Source organism: Oncorhynchus clarkii, chromosome 2 (assembly GCF_045791955.1).
Source record: "Oncorhynchus clarkii lewisi isolate Uvic-CL-2024 chromosome 2, UVic_Ocla_1.0, whole genome shotgun sequence".
In the NCBI taxonomy this organism is placed as follows: Eukaryota; Metazoa; Chordata; class Actinopteri; order Salmoniformes; family Salmonidae; genus Oncorhynchus; species Oncorhynchus clarkii.
Window position 1 is genome coordinate 35,020,500 of NC_092148.1, and position 21,812 is coordinate 35,042,311.

Consider the following 21,812-nt stretch of genomic DNA (forward strand, 5'->3'; position numbering starts at 1 on the left):
TATGGAGTCATGTAGTAACCAAAATGTGTTAATCAAATCAAAATATATTTTATATTTGAGATTCTTCAAAGTAGCCAGGGTTTGGGATGAGTTGGACTGCAGAGTGAAGGAAAAGCAGCCAACAAATGCTCAGCATATGGGAACTTCTTCAAGACTGTTGGAAAAGCATTCCAGGCAAAGCTGGTTAAGAGAACGCCAGGAGTGTGCAAAGCTGTCATCAAGGCAAAGGGTGACTACTTTGATGAATCTAAAATCTAAAATATATTTTTATTTGTTTAACACTTTTTTGGTTACTACATGATGTGTTATTTCATAGTTTTGATGTCTTCACTATTATTCTACAATGTAGAAAATAGTACAAATTAAGAAAAACCCTTGAATGAGTAGGTGTGTCCAAACCTTTGACTTGTACTGTATATTGTGGATACTGTACAGCTATAAGAATCAGGAATACGGTACACCAATTATCTGCTGTGTATGCTCTCTGCCAATGAAATTGAATTTGCACTTGTCTATCTCCGATACTCTACTCTACTTACTTCCCTCAAATACTTTGTCTCTCTTTCTTCTCTCTTTCCCTAGAGCAACTTGAATAATGCTGAATTCAGATGAATCATTTGAATCACATCACAAAAAACAAATATGCCAAGATCTGGGGAGGAAATCTTCCAAAACAATGGCTGCAGGGCACTGTTCCTTCCAAGTGCATGAAGAAGGAACACTATACACCCCACTGCATGCTGGGAGTTATTCTGTAAATATCTCTGTGATTAGAGAGGATATATGATGATCAGAGCAACAACAGGCAGACCATTCAATTCAAATCTCTTTCATTTCATTTCATTCTGCATTTGTATTCAGCTCGAGTCCCCCTTGTTGAGCTCAGTTTTACCATGCAGTGAGAATATTCAAGTGCATTGAAGACTGAAAACAGAGGGCTACGCTACAATCTCATTCAGCCCGGCAAGACAGCAGGTGAGGCTCCGGCAGTAATTAGAGGGATAGATTAAGAAAGACGGATAGAAGAGACAACATGTTTTCTGTGAGAGGGAGAGAGAGGAATCAGCAGAATGGAATAAAAAGGGTATTGGGGGGTTGTAAGGACAGAGTCAAGCTGACATCTGCTGTGTTAAACGACTGTTTCCTCTATGTGGTTCATTTAGGCAATGTCTCATCAACGCTGAGCCACAAAATGAACTCAGAGTGAGGGCTGAGATGGGTGTGTGTCAGGGACATGACCGCGGGCACCTACATTCTGGAGATATTATGTCACAAAGGAGTAGTTCTGGCCCTGGGGTAAGTATTAAACTCTTTTTACCTACATCATAATGGCACTCAAACATAATACAACATAATAAAATATGCTTATACAGAATGTGCATGCATACACACATCTTTATTTGATTTGTTTTACTTATATGCATATGAACATATGTAGTTGGAGTGTACACATGCACAAACTATTGGCCTATAGTGTTCTGATGTGAGACAGTGAGTTTAGACTCCACTCCTCACTGCGCTTTACAGCAGTAAACTCCATTCCAATAATATGGAACCCAGTCAACTCCCCAAACCAATCCTCCGGCCCGCTCATCTGAACAGAGTGCCCTGTGATTGCATGGCAGAGACAGGCATTTGAGCAGAGGAATAGAAAGAGAGAGGAAAAAGAGAGAGAGAGCAAGAGAGATTCTAATTCAGAGATGGAGACAGGCTTGTGAGACGTCAGATGGAGGCTAGGGATAAACGATAGCTAACAGTACACTATGACAGCCAAAAGCTACTGTAAAGTGGGAGGGCATATAGCAAATGTTTTGTGTGTGTGTGTGTAAATTAGCAAGGATATGCCATGTGACACAAAGATAAAAATGTGTTACTGTGATAAAAAGCCACATTTTCTCCAGTTACAATACACTACACAATAACTTGAAATGTCTCCTAACTCTCGATGAGAAGCTGCAATGTGACTGTCAGATCATTTGCACATAAAGTAAAAATGGCAGCTAACTGACTGATGAAATAAAGATGGCAAACAAAATAATTTAAAAGCAGCAACACAGCAGCACAGACATTGTATCCAAAGAAATCCCCTTAAAAGAAAAATATCAGAAAGTACATCTTCCCTTTTTTCCATGGGCGACGAGGCATTATGATGAAATAGGGTGCCAGGGGGCGCTTTGACGAGCGAGACCAAGAACTAAATGTATGACGTGCTCTATATTTGTTAGGGTGAGCCCCCCGCCGCCCCCACTCACTTCCTCCTCACCCCATTTGGTTGAGTGTAGGTCTTTCGTCTGTCAGAAGACACTGTAATATCTCCATCCCAGAATAAAGTCTGGGATCGGATAGAGGAAGCTGCCTCCGAGACCTTTGTTTGGGATGAACTACAATCACCTGAGACTGCTTTGCGAGACAGAACTCACAAATCACAAAGCACCTCAGAATAATGTGGAAAGTGCATGCCTCATTCAGCAAGCCAAAGAAAGGTTTTGGTCACAATGACTTTCAAGTATGCCACCAAACTCAGATGAATCCAGGGAAATGTGCATGAGACTTCTTCTGCAGAACTTAACCAGAACAACCTTTAGCCGTACACAGACACACATTCTGGATACTGGCCAGCAGGATTATCTGCTGGACATGATTTAATTTGGTTTACAGCTCTCTTGAGCTAATCACATGAGTGGGATATGGCTCCCGTGTCCTGAGGCTTCATCTCCCACACAAACAGCAGCCCCTTTCACCAAGACCATGATAACTGAAAACAGATAGACGGAGTAGGAGTGGAAGAGTGAGTGGGAGAGAGAGAGAGCGAGAGTGAAGGCGAGAGAAAGACATTTCTCTCTATAGCCCCAATTTTCTGATCCTGCTATGACCTGGCAGTTTGAGGTGACAGAACATCTTTCCCTCTGTGCTGATGCTCCTACATGGGTAACGTAGGCTCAGGACACAGCTGCTGCAGGGAGGGATGACATGAGGCAAACAGAAGACACATTGGCCTGCTCTAATAGGGCCATTCATCTTTAGAAGCTAACAGATTGCCCTGTCCATAACCTCCATCCATCCATGTGTCTATTCACCTCTCATGTAGCACTCACCCAGAGAGGTCAAGTCAGCTCAGAAGTTCATTTTACTGACATGTCATTTGGGACTTGGTGAGAGATTCATCCCTGTGTTGGGAGTAAGTGGTTATCATCCCAACTAACTGTCTTTTGCCATGGGGACCTCACCTGGTCTAACTAGTTAAACTCAGGTACCACAACTCATACAGCCACAAAGACCATGCTAAAATATACTGAACAAAAAATATACTGAACCAAAAATATAAAACGCAACATGCAACAATTTCAAAGATTTTACTGAGTTGCAGTTCATATAAGGAAATCAGTCAATTGAAATAAATGTATTAGGCCCTAATCTATGGATTTCACATGACTGGGCAGGGGGCCCGGGAGCGCATAAGCCCACCCACTTGGCAGCCTAGCCAATCAAAATGACTTTTTCCCCACAAAAGAGCTTTATTACAGACATAAATACTTCTCAGTCCCCTATTTATATATATAAAAAAATGGTTTACCTTTATTTAACAAGTCCTTTATCAGGCAAGTCAGTTAAGAACAAATTCTTATTTTCAATGACTGCTTAGGAACAGTGGGTTAACTGCCTTGTTCAGGGGCAGAACGACAGATTTGTACCTTGTCAGCTCGGGGATTCAATCTTGCAACCTTTCGGTTACTCTAACCACTAGGATACCTGTCGCCCCACTATCATGTTGTTTAATCAATTTCTTGATATACCACACCTGTCAGGTGGACGGATTATCTTGGCAAAGGAGAAAGGCTCACCAACAGGCATGTAAACAAATTTGTGCACAACATTTGAGAGAAATAAGCTTTTTGGAACATTTCTGGGATTTCTGAGACCAACACTTTACATGTTGCGTTTGTATTTTTGTTTAGTGTAGATTGCTATCTTCATTATAGAAACCATTCCTTTTCCATTTATTTACTTCAGCAGTCTGCTCACCAACTATACTAAGCTACTACCCAGTGTGCATTTTTGTTCCAGCCCTACACTAAAACATATGATTCTACTAATCACCTAGTCATCTCAGGTGTATTATTGCTTGGCCTCAACCAAAGCCTGCATATCCTGTAGGTCTTTATGACCAAGGTTGATCCCCACCTTATTCTATGGTTACCACATCATGGAACTTTTCCATATTTATACTATGTGTACATAATGACCGTAATATACACTGAGTATACAAAACATTAAAAACAGACTGACCAGGTGAAAGCTATGATCCATTATAGATGTCACTTGTTAAATCCACTTCAATCAGAGTAGATGAAGCAGCTGTGAGTAGGGGTTAAATAAGGATTTCTAAGCCTTGGGACAATTTAGAGATTAATTGTGTATATGTGCCATTCAGAGGGTGAATGGGCAAGACACAAGATGTTTGGTATACTCAGTGTATCTAACTGCCCCTATGCAGTTGACCTCGGGCAGTGATGTTTATATCTCACTCTAAAAGACTGAGCAGCTGTTATGTTCCTCTTGAAAGGTAATAAAATATCTACTGCTACACCATACAGGCGCTGTACACCCTGGTCTCATCATTACCAACGCTCCAATCGCTCCTGTCAACTGTCACTGGAAGGTCTATTCTCCTGATTGTCAGGCCTACCCCTTAGACACTCCATCAACCTACTGAGAAATCCAAGCTGCCTTTAAGGAAAAGTTTTTTTTTAAAGATACAGAAACAACAACAAATTGCTGTTCAAATGTTTATCTTATATAGTGAAGATACACAGGTAACTGCAACAAAAAAAAAAGGAAACGCATAGTGTCTTAATAGGGCGTCGGCTGCCAGAACAGCTTCAATGCACCTTTGCATAGATTCTACAAGTGTCTGGAACTCTAATGGAGGGATGGACACCTGCCTTCCATGAGAAATTCCCATAATTTTTTGTTTTGTTGATGGTGGTGGAAAATGCTGTTTCAGGCACTGCTCCAGAATCTCCCATAAGTGTTCAACTGGGTTGAGATCTGGTGATTGAGACACACACACCCTTTAAACCCCCTATGCTCGTTTGAGAGCCCTCTTTCAAATTCACTGAGATCTCTTCTTCGAGACACGGTAGCCACAATAATGGGCAACTGGGCATTTGCATACATGACCCTAAGCATGATGGGATGTTTTAATTGCTTAATTAACTCAGGGACCACACCTGTGTGGAAGCACTTGCTTTCAATATACTTTGTATCCCTCATTTACTCAAGTGTTTCCTTTATTTTGGCAGTTACCTGTTTATAGATAGATATAGAGAGTGTATTAAACATTAGGAACACCTTCCTGATATTGAGTTGCACCCCCTTTTGACCTCAGAACAGCCTGAATTCATCAGGGCATAGACTCTACAAGCCCATGTTGACTCCAATGCTTCACACAGTTGTGTCAATTTGGATGTCCTTTAGGTGGTAGACCACCCAGTAGCATTGCAGCTATTGACATACTCAAACTGGTGCACCTGGAACCTACTACCATACCCTGTTCAAAGGCACTTAAATCTTTGTCTTGCCCATTCACCCTCTGAATGGCACACACACACAATCCATGTCTCAATCCATGTCTTCTTTAACCTTTAACTCATCTACACTGATTGAAGAGGATTTAAGTGACGTCAATAAGGGATCATAGCTTTCACCTGGATTCCCCGGGTCAGTCTATACCATGCAAAAAGCAGGTGTTCCTAATGGCTTGTATATATCATAAAATATAGATACTGAGCACACAGATGCTGATTCAGATTGTTTCCATTAGAATGTTAAAGTTGACTGACTGCATGCCATCACACCATCTTGTACTATCATAAGTCTTAGTGGACATCTGTGGGAGTACAAGTCACCAATTAACAGTTAATTAACATGTAACATACAAGTAGTGTGTTTAACATTGTAATGTGTGTCTGCTATGCTATGGCTTTTTATTTTGGGGAGAACAGTAGCACAGAATCCAGAACAAGATTTATTCTTGAGCATCTCATGCCTACTGATGTGGTGGTACCATCCTTGCCCAGGGGAGGGTTGGCACTACTGTATGCTCAAACCTTTCACTGCGGGCATGGCATTTTCACGGGTTCTTGTCCGGGGGTGGCACCCAGGCCAATCAGCAAACTAATGAGTCACAGGGGACACGCAGATACACCCCGATGCCATATTAGTGAGCGGTAGGAAGAGAGAGGGAGGAAGGGAAGAGCAGAGGAGAGGAGTGAGAGAGAGGGATGGGCGAGGGAGGAGCATAGGAGGGCAGTAGTGGAAGTAGCTGAAGGTTTGGAGAGGGACAGAGAGGAGGGATGAGGGAGGGGTTAGGATAGGATGAGAGGAAGCTGAGCAAGAAGAGAAATGTATCAGACGAGAAAATGAGAGAACGAGACTAATTATAGAAAGATGTGAAGAGTAATAAGCATGCTCAAAGAGGGGAGGAAAGAGAGAAATAAAAAGATGCCAATATTATCTTGGAGTGCCCTTTCAGCAAAGAAAGCGATCATATTAATTCCACCTGCTATCAATATCATTATTTTTTTTACCCATATATTTTAACCCCAGTAATGACACTGATTCACAAAGAGCGATCATCAAAGGTTCAGGAATCATTCGTAGGAGGGAATGAGCTTGAAGATGCACTTAGGCAGAGACAACATTAGGGCTGGTTGACTGCAGCAGGAACTCTATCCGATGCCTCATTGACTAAAATAACTGAGGTAGGTTCCTCTGACTTTATATCAATGGATCTCACCCTTTACACAGGTCAGGTAATCTCACACACCACCCGTCCCAGTTAATCTAAAAATAATACAGAACGAATTCATTTAGGCACATGCCCGGAACATCCAATCTGAAATTGATATCGGAGAGCTCTGAATGGGTCTGTCTGCACGTATGTGATGTTATCTAATAATAAACTATCTACAATGGGAGTTGGGAGAAAACTGAAAACATTTGCAGGGGTTGGAGAGTCAAACTGGGTATCAATGTCTTATACTCACTGGGCTGGTTTCCAAGACACAAATCTTTAAAAAATTACAAAACCGGCCTACTGTGTCAGTTTTGGGAGAACTCCAGAGAGTCCGTGAGGATGGGCAGAAATGTCTATGAAATGTCTATGAGTTTGAATGGGTCCCCTTTCTTAAATGGGTGTGTGTGCTCTCCAGAAATAGTGTGTACCTAATCTCACACACAACACATTTTCAATCTTGCGATCACATACGAGCTCCCTGATTGACAAACACACTCACACACAGTCGCACACTCAGCCAGTGTTCACCCCTTAGATTAGATACAAATGTAAGGCCGTAATCACATTTGAGAGTTCCAACCTTTTATTCTCTCAAGGTAGGTTTTGATCCCTTCCTTTTCTACTTTCTACCTTTTCTAAGGCATCCTCTGAGATGAAACCCCCCCCCTGTTAAGCTACGTCCAAATCATAGGTCCAAATAGGAAGACAATTATTCCTGAAAATGTTTTATTTTTTTTGCAGTTGTGCATTTCTCTAGCGATAACTAGGTGAGGAGACTAATGAGCAGTACAATGACAACATGTACTGCCCAACATCACCTTGGAGGATCCTAAAAAAATAAAATAAATTACACCGTTTTCTTTGATCAAAGACGAGAGGAATGAAAGACAGCATCTCCTCAAGGTTACCAAATGCAGTGATTCCGAACAATAAACACTGTTAATGTATCTGTCGTGTTTGTGTGTGTGTGTGTGTGTGTGTCTTCAGAACGAGGGAAACTCTTCCAGTACCTCTTCCCACTCAGTCTGCTTCGGTTCATACTGATGGTTTATAGAGAGCTCGCTTAATTGACTCTCGTGTGACAAGGGCTGGAAAGAGAGCCGAGACCCTCTTGACCGTTCAACACAGGATATATTTAATTAGCCAATTCCCTCTCTGCTTTTCCACCTCAGTGAGCGCACAATGTGCCTTTGTATTGTATCAAAGTAATTGTCAGTTGCCGCATCAGCACATGGCAGATCCAGGGAGGAAAACCAGAGGAATCTACATCTAAAAATAACGTTAGACACCTTATGTTGGCAGAGACACAATGCTGAATCGTCTCTCATTGTCTGCTACATAACCTACGCAGATAGCTTGTCTTATTCACAAAACAATGATGGAGGGGTAGGCCTGAATAGCTCCAAAGTAGCCCCCCCCGTTAGACAGTTACAAGCTGGTCAAACTCTGCATCTACATCAGCTAGGGCTGATGTTACAGTTTACAGTTACTTGCTGTTATACAGCTACCAACAATGACCCCCTTATACTGTACCTGTGTTGGGATTCACTATAGTTATGTCCTAATATTGGTTCACAAAACCATGATAGACAAGATGGGTCTGAAAAGCCCCAAAATAGAGAGCAAAAAAAAATGTATCTGTACATTTGGTTAACTTAGTTTGTCATGAAGCTCTGCTCCTGGTACTCAAACCAAGACCTTTTAGCTTGCTCACTATAGACATGAAGTGATACTGAATATAACTATTCCCTTATTCTAAATAGTGCAGACCCTGTTCCACTTCATTGCTATTCTGTTTACAGTTGCTACCAACAATGACCTCCTTATAGCCTATGGGGATGCACAATATTTGTGTCCTATTATCGGTTATGCCTTGTTTATAGACCCAGTGTAAGAGAACATCCAAATCCTCAAAATGAAACTGAATCACACTGGCTTTCCTTGAGTCTAATGGAGTTATAGAACAATACTCTGCATAATATATAATCATATTCTGCATCGACCATATGTTGTCATGTACTTTTAAAACTGGCTGAGTTTCTATTGCACATTCATCTAAGGAAGTATTTGTAATTAAAGCTTGACTAGCTGACATTCAGAAAACTCTGGAGCGTTCGATCTCATAAGCAACCACATAATTACTAGCTCTCTGGTAATTTATTTATTTATTTTTTTAAATCATTATAGCCGAGTTATTATAATGATGCTGTCAGTTGATTTTCCTCTCACACAGTAGCAGGTAGTGTGGCTTTGAAAATTGGGGTAGAGGTAAAATGAAAAGCCTGTCACAGAGGTTATATAGAGCCCTGCGTAATTATTGGGACAGTGAAGCATTTTTTTCTTCCTATTTTGGCTTTATACTTCAACAGTTTGGATTAGAAATCAAACAATGACTGAGGTTAAAGTGCAGACTGTCAGCTTCATTTTGAGGGTATTTTCATCCATATCGGGTGAACCGTTTTTTGTTGTTGTTGTACATAGTCACCCATTTTAGGGGAGCAAAAGTATTGGAACAAATTCACTTATGTATGTGTTAAAGTAGTAAGAAGTTAAGTATTTGGTCCCATATTTATAGCATGCAATGACTACATCAAGCTTGTGACTACACATTTGTTGGATGCATTTGCTGTTTGTTTTGGTTGTGTTTTAGATGATTTTGTGCCCAATAGAAATGAATGGTAAATAATGTAGTGTGTCATTTTGGAGTCACTTTTATTGTAAAAAAAGAAAAAAAAGAAGAATAGATGGATAATCCTGAAGGAATCGTGAATAATGAGTGAGAAAGTTAGATGCACAAATATACCTACAAGACATTGAGGGGTATGATATTTGGGCATCTGTAACTTTGTCACTCATCATTATTCACGATTCAGTCAGGATTATCTGTAATCATGGTAGCATCCACATTCATGCAGAAGTGTTTAGCAACATATTCTATTCTTATTTACAATAAAAGTGACCCCCCCCCTAATAAACATGCACTTCAACATAGGCATGTTAGTCAGATTCACTATTTAATCTGGGCAGGTCATCAATAACTCAGACATTCCAATGGAATGGAATGATACAAGTCTTTTTACATGGTCTGCATTACAGCAGCTATCTGGGTCATGTTCAGTAGGACCAAAATGAATAAACCTATTCAAAACGTATAACGGAATGAGTGTTCTTTTTGGAAAATGCTCGAAACTTGGTTTTCCATTACGTACCTCTTGAACACAGCCGAAGACATAAGTCACTGTACTCTAGTGTTCCAGTGCTTCTTCTGCTGGTCCTCCCTCTAGGAAAGATGAGTGGATCCATGGCTCTTGACCTCTGACATTAGTCTCAGGTACGCCACCTGTAGAGAATTCAGATCGCTAGGGTTAGATCTCTAAAGTGTAACAATAAGAGATACAGTATTACTTTTCTCACCTGTTTATGTACATTCAGATATACAACCAGCAAAATATAATCTTCATTACATACAAGGAAACTGACTAATGATGAGTATACTGTATGGATTGTTTTAAAACAATGGTGAAAACAGTGACATTTAGGTAAACAATGTGCTCAGATAAAATTTGGGTATTTGTTGGCTCGTGGCATGTCCTGTCCTTTTTCATGGTCAGATGGCTGACATAACAGTACATTAAGAATCATTAAAAAACACAGGTCTTGCACATACACAAAACTCAAAGCCATCTCCTAGTCCTGGTTGTTTGCCTGGAAGAGGGTCACAGCTATGCCTGACTGTATCTCCAGTGAGACCGCTATATTGGGATGATGCATGAGGGCATTGGCTTCATTCTAGGCTCCCTCCCGAAACTCATGACTCAGCCTGTACACCGCATCAAGACAAATGATAATTTGCTGTCACAGACTAATTTGTTAAGGCCAAAGGTGAATGTGCTACAAAATAGCTAAGCCCCCAAAAACTACAAGAAAAACTAAGCAAGAAACAAGCTACTATTTATTCCCTTTGACTGAAGAGAGTGAACCTCAACCTCTAACGTTAATGCTTTCAAGGATGTACCTTTGAACCAGCTGCGGTCATTGATAGATGGTTGCAATGGCGCCTAGTGGCAGACGTGGTAGTTTACTCCTGCAAAGTTATTCTGAATTATTTGTTTTAAGTGTTTTTTTTTATGTGCATTGCTTTTAGAAACTTTGTTTTTTTGTGTTGAACACATATCTAGTTTTTCTTTTTTAATCAACAGCGTTAAAATGAGTTAACATATTTGACTTATTTGACTATTTGGCTAATTATTTGGATTCAAATACCAGCACAGATCCTTAGATCTCATCTCTTCTTGTCCATTATCTACTGCACCAAAGGCTGGACAAAAAGATACAGAAATGGCAGCAACTATCACTCACTACACACAAGGTTTCCTCAGATGTTTTGAACATATTAAAACAACCCTGTGCAGGGAGCTGAGAGAACAATCTTATGCAATACGGGATCCTCCGGAAAAAAATGCAGACGGCAAGGAGGATGGCGCGGTAGGAGACTAATGAACCAACTTAAATCTATTGTGTGCACTCGCAATGCGAGCAGTAGATCGTGCACACCGGATGTGGATCATAAAAGACACTGGCCAGTTCTGCAGGTTTCCCCTCAGGCAACTTCCAAAGTAATTCAATTGAGGCTTTCAAATGCAACATTCATAAGCAACAAAGGCTAACTACTGAATGACATCATCACTGACAGAGTTCTAGAATTTTGCTGCCTCACAGACTGAGTACATATCCCTCAACAAATGGCACTCCACCTGGCAACACCTACCTGGACTGTCCTCGCACATCTGGACAGGTTTGCCGCATTGTCTAATCTGCAGGACTGACTGCACTGTGAAGTCTACTCCAGTACCAGCCGCCTCATCTTTTGAATGCATGGCTTTCAAAATCACTGGCTCTGTATTAGTACTTGCTGTGCTGATTTATCAGCCTCTTAAGCTCAACTCTGACTTTTTTTTTGTGAAACTATCTGTGGCTCAACACAACACCCACCTGGTGTCTTTCTCCAAATCTTCTCCCTGGTACACTGAGGAGCTACGCTCTCTTTAAGCAACTAGCCGTCGTCTAGAACGACGGTGTAAGAAAACTGGGCTAACGGTACATGCGCAGATGTTTGAGCAACATCAGCAAGAATACAAACAGAGAATACAAATTCAGCTCGGAAAATGTACTTCTGCCAGCTGATCAACAACTCCCGGGTGCTGTTCTCTACTGTGAGCAAGCTCCTCCAACCTGTCAACAATTCTGCTACCTCAGCCTCCTCAGAACAGTGCAACAAATACCTGCACTTCTTCCAAAGCAAAATTGAAAACCCCAAAACACCATCCTGTCCTTTCCAGCCCCTGTAGTTGGTCTACCCAGTCCTACACTCCCTGAGTCTAGGTTCTCCACCTTCACCACAGTCACTACAGCTGATGTAACCAAGCTTGTTAGAACAACTTGCTCACTTCACCCTATCCCCACCTCCCTTGTCAAGACCTGCTTACCTGCTCTGGAGCCTTTCTTCACAGAAATGATCAACAAGTCCCTCATCACCGGATGTGTCCCTCCTCAGCTCAAACTGTCCACAGTCACACCAGTACTTAAAAAGCCTGACAACCTCCAGCCTATTTCCAATCTGCCCTTCCAGAGTAAGCTCCTCTCTCAAACGTGCTGTTTCTAACCAACTCCAATACCACCTGGCCACTCACAACCTACTTGAGCACCTCCAGTTGGTTTCAGAGCTAGACACAGCACCAAGACTGCCCCGGTAAGGGTCCCCCTCAAGGCTCGGTTCTGGGGCCACTACTGTTTTGCATCTACATGTTGCCACTGAGAAACATCTTGAGGAAACACGGACTGGGCTTTCACTTCTATGCTGACGACACTCAGCTGTATGTCTCCACAAACACTGACACTGACAATGCCACTGCACTCTTGGTCAGCTGCCTGCAGGACATCAAAGCATGGATGCAGTTTAGTTTCCTGCAGTGAAGACAGAGGTCGTCCTGATTGGCACTCGCATCATCATTGACTAAATCAGCAGCTACAGCCTCAATATTGATGGTGTCAAGGTCCTCCCCTCCAGTGAGGTTCACAACCTGGGTGTGATATTTGACAGTCAGCTCTCGTTTGTTGCCCTATCTGCCAAGTGCCTAAACAGAATACAATTTGTCCAGAACGGTGCTGGACGTGTCCTTACCCACACCTCCCCCCGTGAGCACATCAATCCATATGCTCATGCATCGACTACAAAATCCTGGTTCACACCTACTGAGCTATCCACAACTCTGATCCCAAGTACCTGTCTGACCTCGTTCTATCCTCCTGCCTCAAACGCACCCTTCGCTCCTCCAGGTCCGTCTTCCTTCAGCAGCCCTGCAGCAGACTAAAAACGACAGGTGACAGGGCTTTCAGTTGTGTGGCTCCGCAGCTGTGGAACACACTTCCAGACATTATTAGTGAAGTGTCTCGGTCCTCCTTTAAGGTACAGCTCAAGACCGTGCTGTTCAGAAAAGCTTTCAAGGACCTCAGCTAATTCTGTTCTCATGACCTCCAGAGTTGATGATACCTGTATATAGCTTTGCTTCTTGTCTGTCTGTCTATATATATATATATATATATATATATATATATATATATATATTTAAAAAAAAAGAAGGCGCCTTGGGTGTGAGAAACACGTTACAAATTAAATGAATTATTATTGACATAAGGTCCTGCTGCATTCCAAGAATAGTTGTGATATGCTAATGTTCTTACCTGGGGTTTCTCATCCCAGCTTCGTCGTGAGCTCACAAGTTACAAATTCGAATAATGGAAATACAATTTTAGACCGCCTCCTTTATTAACGTCTATTCTTCCCCGACGTCCTAAGGATATTCTTAAAAATATATATATATTCATTTGTTTGTTTATTTGATCTAGTGGCGAGTGGCGCAGCGGTCTAAGGCACTGCATCTCAGTGCTAGAGGCGCCACTACAGACACCCTGGTTCGAATCCAGGCTGTATCACAACCGGCCATGATTGGGAGTTCCATAGGGCGGCGCACAATTGCCCCAGCGTCGTTCGGGTTTGGCCGGTGTAGGCCGTCATTGTAAATAAGAATTTGTTCTTATCTGACTTGCCAAGTTAAATAAAGGCAAAAAAATATAAAATAAAAAATAGGCTACTGACTGAGGGACGTTTCCGATTCTGATTGAGAGCCACAGCAACTGACCGAGTAATCTAAATTATGGGGACCATAAATTATGGGGACCAGCCACACTGACTGAGTTTCACAAGTCATTCATTCTAATACAATAAAGTGCGGGTTAGCAGAGAATTCCGAAATCCATTTTTTCATGCATCCCCTGGCACAGAGGTAATGAAACGAGGCGCGTGTATCTGAGGGAGGTAATTGATTTCAACAATGCGCCATAAGACATCGTTAGGGTGAGTTTTTTCTGCATTTTGCCCCTTACCTTTTTCTGTCCAGTTTTATCTTCCAGTGTGCCTCTCTGCGTGGGAGATCATTTTTTTACACCCCATTACACCGCAGCACAGCTCAGAGGTGGAACACAACATCCCAGACAACACACCATTCCTCCTCCAATAAATGAGAGGCTAGATCTGGTTAGAAAGGCTAACACAATAGACTGGCACACTCACCATTTCACATGCCTGCACACAAACAAAAACACACACACACACACACACACACACACTATTAAGGCTACATTATCAATTTGGGAGTTGTCAGCCCTCATCTGCTGTAACTCTGTCTGACTATGTCTGACTATGTGATCGCACTACTCTCTGGTACTACTAGGCCTACAGCAGAGCAGTGACTCCATCTCTCGAGTAGAGGTATTTAAGTGACTAAAATCAGACACTCTTCATCAGTCCCCTCTTGTCTCTTCTCCCGTCCTAAAACAAGTCACTTGTCAGCAGCAGGATAATCCCTCACGGTCAGGACAAGACATTGATATCCTCCATTTCCAGGCTTTCCAGCTGAGTGATGAACAGGACTTGGGAATATGGTAACGTGTGTGTGTGTGTGTGTGGGGTGGGGGGGGGGGGGGTGTATGGCATTGCAACTATAGACAATTTATGGTTTCTATGGAAAATATGTATGTAAACTAAAAATACTTATTGCGACATCTGGAATGTACGGAATTACTAACTCTTAACACCCTGCACGCCTATCAGACTGAAATACGACGAACTGAAGAGAACTTCTTTCCTTACTTTTTCCATTTTCTCTCTCCCCTCCCTCTAAGTGGAATTGATAGCTTCTTCCAGAGTTAAAATTGAGTTCCTCCTCCCCTGTACAGACCCAGAGGGCAAGTAACAAGAGTTTTGTGAAAGAGGGAAGGAACACAAAATATGAGATTGCAGAGCCTGGGAGAGAGGGAGAGAGAGAGAGAGAGAGAGGGGAGCTCTTAAACGTAATAAGCAGTCTCGTAGAGGTTTGGCACTGTAGTAGTGGTGGGAAGCGAGAACAGTAAGTAGAAAGCATTTTAATCAAAGGACCCAGAGTCATGATAACTATATAATGAGACAGGAGCCTGAGGCCTTATTTACAGCCACACTAAATATGCAGGAGCTCAAATGTTTGTTATTTTTCATATGTTTTGTGGATGTTAGGCTACTTCAACTTCTTCAACTATACGTCTTGCTCTCAGGTGAGTGCTCCTGTGACAGGTAAAGAGGCAGGGATGAGACAATGCTGGTAATTACTGTGCAACTGTCTGGAAAGTCTTTGGAGAGTCCCTGGTGAGGTCAGCAAAAGTTCACACCTCCAAGTCTTGCCTTGGTGCAAGAAAACTCTCCCTTTTGTACTGTAGAGGAGACTGTTTTTGTGTGCACTAATAAGTTAGACTGCCCAACAGTATTGGCGGTGCTCCAGCATCCTCTAAAGATGTGTCAAAAAACTGTGTCAAAAAATCCTTCTGGACCTCTCTCAGAAAATGAGCTTAAAAAATGGGTGCAACGATAGCTACTAGGCAGAGGCTGTAAATAATGGATAGCAGCAATATGGAATCAAACAGTGGCATGCTCCTCCTGCCAAGGGGAGAAGCTCTGCCTACATTACCCAGAGGCCCTGTTACCTGGTAGGAGTTCATGGAATGCAGCGACAGAGGGAGACAGGAAGTACTGGCTGTCAGCACCGACAACAGCTCCTGGCACGTGGTCTGAGGCAGGTCTAGGGGGTGGACACCGATGTCCTTCTCCCAGGTGTCTACAACACTGGACACACACAGAGATAAGGGATAGCGAGAGAAAGAGACAAAGAAATGTAAAAAAAAATAACGAGACCGAGAGAAAGACATGAAGAAAAATTGTACAGCACTGCATCAGTCAGAGTAATACATAAGTCAAATATCTCTCAGAGGTTCACATCTTCTAGGCAAGAGGACATAAATCCCAGTTTGAAGTGTTATGATGTTAATCAAATAATTTGAATATACCACTGGGTAATGTTGAACAGCGAGAGTTTGAAAGGGATGGAGGAATGAGAAAGTGAGGGAGAGATTGATTCCCTGTCACAGGCTGTGGAAGCGATCCAGTTATTTTCATTACATTTGTCCATCTGTGCAGTAGCCCTGTGAGAGACACTGAGTTAAAATGCTGATAAGCCCTTAGTATCGAAAGTAACACTCACTTAGTATACAGTGAATACAACTGCTTTTCCAGTAAAGAAAAGCATAACACATGCAGCGCTGGTCATAACACTTCAACAGTTACCCAAGTCCACCTGGGGTGTAGTGTTGAGGAGCCATTGTTCAAACAGAAGCAAATGGCTGAAACAGGGAGGGACTAACCTGACCTTGTCCAATAAGAAACCCTCGTATTCATTGCAAAAAAATGTTTTCGACAGTTTGTACTAATGAGTACACCCCTGGTAATAAATTAGATTAGTTCTGCAGTCGTCAACTCTATACTAATCAAGTCATTGCCCTCAGTGACAGCCACAATTAAATTAAGCAGAGGCTCGAACAATTATCCCACCAATTATAGACACATTACTGGCGTGCATCTCCAACAAACACCACGTCACCTCCAGTACGTTCAACCAAGACAGACGGTGTTCCGTGACACGGCTGAATTAAAACATGGTCAGGGATAAATGTCTCATATGTAACAGTATGTAACGTTAGGCCTAGATGAAACAGATGTTTCTCTACCACTTCCCCACCTTCATATAAGCTGTGTCAGCCAATAGCCACGCTGTTTTCTTCCCGAAATGTTGGAGGGGTGATCCATTTTAAGCTAGTGTAGGTCAGGGCTCTCCAACCCTGTTCCTGGAGAGCTAACCTCCTGTAGGTTTTCGCTCCAACCCCAGTTGTAACTAACCTGATTTAGCTTATCAACCTACTAATTATCAACCTGCATGCTAAGGTTGGAGGGAAAACCTACAGGATGGTAGCTCTCCAGGTACAGGGTTGGAGAGCCTTGGCGTAGGGTGTTCGTGTATTCAAATCCGAGCCTGGATTTCCAGAGTATTGCAGGCTATCTGTTCTTACCTGATATTTAATTCCAACCACCTGGTGTCCCAGGTCTAAACCAGTCCCTGATTTAGATGGGAAGAATGAAAATCAGCAGTGGAACTGGCTTCGAGGTCCAGATTTGAATACAGATTTGAATACCCCTGAATACCTCCTGTCATACTTAAAACAGCAGGCAATTTCCTATCCTACATGCAGTTAACAGCACCGATGTGATGCGCTGAGTTACGCTGTACTGTAGTGCCGTGCGGATAGGAGTGGAGTCCTCTCCTTTCATCTACAGTTTGTTAATTACAGCTCGGCTGCCAGTCTGCTGGAGGGGCTGTCACATCCTACAAAGCAAAACCAGACTCCTCTAAGGTGAAGAAGGAAATCGTAACCGAAGTGAAGAACCCTCCTGCGGGGAACTCGGCATGGAGAAACAATGGAGCAGCCACCACATCTATCTGTGACTCATTTCTGTTCTCAGTTGCAAAACACAATTTTAGAATAAATAAAAACATACTTTAGCAGAAATGCAGAGGCTGACATTCAGCAGGAGATTAGCAAGTAGGCTATATCTCACTCTTGGTGTGTGCTGCCAGTGCTTTGACGGCGCTGCCAGCCTTAGTGGGTGATTGACACTCAGAACACTGGCGGTGGCCGGGAGAGGTGACAGCATCACCTCTGACAGCCGATGACATAGTGGCAGAGAGAGAGACGATGAGGGAGTCACTGTTCAGGAGCCAGAGCTGAGGATCAGAAGAAGTCATTGAACACTTCACATCCGCTCTGTTAAAGCCACACACATTTCACCAATGCAAACGCCGTCTCTACCTCACATATTTCAAGCGCTCTCGCTCACACATATGCACGCACGTTCACACCTCTTACCAATATGAAGGCTTTTCCATCTGGGGTCTGGATAGAGAAATGAAACACGCTCTGTGAGGAGGACAGCTCCACCAGTCTGGCAGCTATGGTCTGTTCCAGGAACAGTGACCTGTGGAAGAGTAGGGCATGGATAACCATCATTATGAATTCTACCTTCCTGTGTCTAAAATAATATTCTACATCTCATTGGCATTGTAGTAACAAAAGGTCATATCCGGCATCTGCATCATGAAGAACGATACATTTCCATTGATTTGCACTTTGAGTAGCTGAGTATCCGTATGATGATGAGTATCCACAGATGTTACAGCAACATGCACCAGTCTGAGAAGCATCAGCATAGTTACCTGTCTAGCGAGGTATCAAACTGGCTGTCTCCCACACTGGGTCTCACCGTCACCTCTGTGATGTAGACTTTCAGGGGCATCTTTCCTAATGCAATGTAACTTCATTATGGTTCAAGCCCCGGGGTAGATGATAAAAGTTGGTAATTGAACTGGCAAACGAAGGGCTGCTGATCTCATGCCATTCACTGCCTTTGTGCCCGTGAGCAAGGAACTTAAGCACTAAAATTGCTCTGGTTGTGCCGCTCTGAGGCAGACGCTGTGCTGCTCCCAACCAGTGTGTGTTTGTGTGTATGTGTGTGTGTGTGTGTGTGTGTGCGTGGGGTTTTGGGTATTATGACATCAAATCAATAAATTCCCGTTGAAAAAATTGACAATATACTGTATCTATTCTATAATGACTGTTATGTACCTGGTGCCACAGCCTCTCCCAGGCCGGCTGTACAACTCTTATAGGAGACAAGTGTACGCCTGCGGTTGGGTTTCTACAAAAAATAACAGAAAAATACTAAATAAAGCTAAAGACAAGAACACACAGTTCTAATTTAAGTTCCTCCAAAACGGAAATCGATAACTGCAATCAAACAGCCTAAAAAGAGGAGAGAGCAATGGGCAGGCAGAATTCCTCTCCTCATCTCTCTTTCCACTTCCCATCCACTCAACCACAACCACACTAAAAGGCCCAGGCTGAGCCACAGATAGTGACTAATAGATGGAAAGGGAAATCAATCCCACTCCAGATAGTGATGGAGAGAGAGAGAGAGAGGCCTGGCTGTAAGCTCGGGCTAAAGTGGCTCACGATAAGTGTTGATGTGCTGCCTGTCTGCCCGCCTCCCCAAGTTTCCTCTCTAAAAGGGAGTGCTGCTAGCTGCTGCTGGTAGTGAAGTAGAATGTGTCCATCTCCTCCTGCCAGTCTCGGGCCCAGAGGGATGGGGGGTAAACAGATACAGTCTCCCACTAACAATGAGCCTGAAGCACATACACTGCTCATGTAACTACAGTACACTTTCCAAACATGAGGGAAACTTTTGAAAATGTAGCTTTACTTTTTGGTAGGTATACAGCACATTGGGGGGGGGGAGTGAGAGCGAGGTGAAACGTCAAAATGATGTATCTAACAAACATCAAAGTGATGCGCAACAGGGAAAGCTGGGCAATATTCCAGTTCTACCCATTTTCCATGACATAATGTCACAAATATATGTATTCCCTAAGCAGATGTGTGTGGGTGTGCATGTATCCCCCTAACCAATGTCTCCATGACATTGGGAGATGAGCTGAGACAGAACACAGCACTGTCCTCTAGCTCAAACAGCCATCCATCTCCCTCACTGAACCCATCTTCTCCACTACTGTGAGCGGCATCACTTCCTGTGTCTGAACGGAGGACGTAAATTAACCAACAAACCAACTTCCTTCTCGTGGTCGTCTCACCTCTCCTCCAGCACCCTGGTCCCACAGGACTGGCAGTGGAAGCAATAACTCTCTTGGACCAGCAGCCTCTCCATCACACTCCCCAGGGCCCCTGTCAGGAGAGAGTAGCCACAGAAAACATAAACAACTCTATCGGCGGAAAAGAGCTTCACCTAGAGACGGAGCAAAAGTCGATAAACACCGGGGTGGTGGCGGACTGGCGGTGGTGAAAGAAGCTGGGAAGAAAGCTGCCAATCAATCTGTTTTTGATTGGATTTGTCAATGAATTACCCCCCCCCCCTTGTGTTGTGTCGGCTGAGCCGTTGGGTGGGGCGCTAAATTACTCCCTCACACCATAAAACACACAGAGGGAACAAAGGCAGGGAGATGAAGGCCTGGGGTCTGGGCCCATATCCAAAAAGCATTTCAGAGAAGGAGTGCTCAAAAACAGATTAAATGCCAGCTTTCTGCCAAGCTGATTTCACCACCGCCAGTCCGCCACCACCGCAGTGTTTATCGACTTTTGCCCCCTAGATCAGACTTTTTGTGTATATGGATAGGGAGAGAGACATGGGAGCAATCTCCTCTGGTTCCCAGGTTAGTGCTGCAATGACTACAGTTAATATAAGCCAGATCTGATGAGTGAGACAAAGTAAACCTGGGGTGTATTCATTGGACACCAAACAGAAGAAAACAGACTGGTGCCAGGACAACAACCTCTCCCTCAACGTGATCAAGACAAAGGAGATTATTGCAGACTACAAGAAAAGGAGGACCGGACCTCGCGGGTGGTGCAGTGGTTAAGGGCGCTGTACTGCAGAGCCAGCAGAGACTCTGGGTTCGCTCCCAGGCTCTGTCGTAACCGGCCGCGACCAGGAGGTCCGTGGGCCGACGCACAATTGGCCTAGCGTCGTGCGGGTTAGGGAGGGCTTGGCCGGTAGGGATATCCTTGTCTCATCGCGCACCAGCGACTCCCGTGGCGGGCCGGGCGCAGTGCGTGCTAACCAAGGTCGCCAGGTGCACGGTGTTTCCTCCGACACATTGGTGCGGCTGGCTTCCGGGTTGGATGCGCGCTATGTTAAGAAGCAGTGCGGCTTGGTTGGGTTGTGTATCGGAGGACGCATGACTCTCAACCTTCGTCTCTCCTGAGCCCGTAAGGGAGTTGTAACGATGAGACAAGATAGTAGCTACTAACAATTGGATACCAAAATTGGGGAGAAATTGGGGAGAAAAGGGGGTAAAATTCACACACAAAAAAAAAAAAAAAAGAAAGAAGAGGAGGACCGAGCATGCCCCCATTCTCATCGATGGGGCTGTAGGTTGAGAGCTTCAAGTTACTTGGTGTCCACATCACCAACAAACTAACATGGTCCAAGCACACCAAGACAGTCGTGAAGAGGGCACGGCAATACCTATTCCCCCCGAGGAGAATATTTGGCATGGTCCTCAGATCCTCAAAAGGTTCTACATCTGCACCATCGAGAGCATGGTTGCATCACTGCCTGGTATGGCAACTGCTCGGCCTCCGACCGCAAGGCACTACAGTGGATAGTGCGTACGACCCAGTACATCACTGGGGCCAAGCTTCCTGCCATCCAGGACCTCTATACCAGGCGGTGTCAGAGGGCAACATATCCAGCCGCACCAATGTTAGGGAGGCCCTATAAATTGTCAAAAGACTACAGCCACCCTAGTCATAGACTGTTCTCTCTGCTACTGCACGGCAAGCGGTACCGGTGCGCCACGTCTAGGTCCAAGAGGCTTCCAAACAGCTTCTACCCCCAAGCCATAAGACTCCTGAGCATCTAATCAAATGGCTACCCAGACTACCCATTAGGAAAATCAAGTTACAGCTGATTCAGGTCAAATATTCACATTGTCTGTATATCTATCAGTGTGTGTAGCTTTATGCA

At 43.6% G+C, this 21,812-nt stretch overlaps 1 protein-coding gene and 1 pseudogene across 1 annotated transcript in view; one reads left to right on the forward strand and one right to left on the reverse strand.

The window, feature by feature from the left end:
* LOC139367096 (trophoblast glycoprotein-like) overlaps positions 1–2,083 on the forward strand; it is a 38,105-nt gene extending 36,022 nt beyond the window's left edge. The window contains exons 3-5 of the transcript XR_011626843.1: positions 583–754; positions 862–975; positions 1,164–2,083. The gene's annotated coding sequence lies outside the window, so the exon portion shown is untranslated. The remainder of the gene's footprint in view (positions 1–582; positions 755–861; positions 976–1,163) is intronic.
* The window catches only part of LOC139377293 (E3 ubiquitin-protein ligase E3D-like), a 36,252-nt pseudogene that overhangs the window by 9,713 nt on the left and 4,727 nt on the right, over positions 1–21,812 (reverse strand).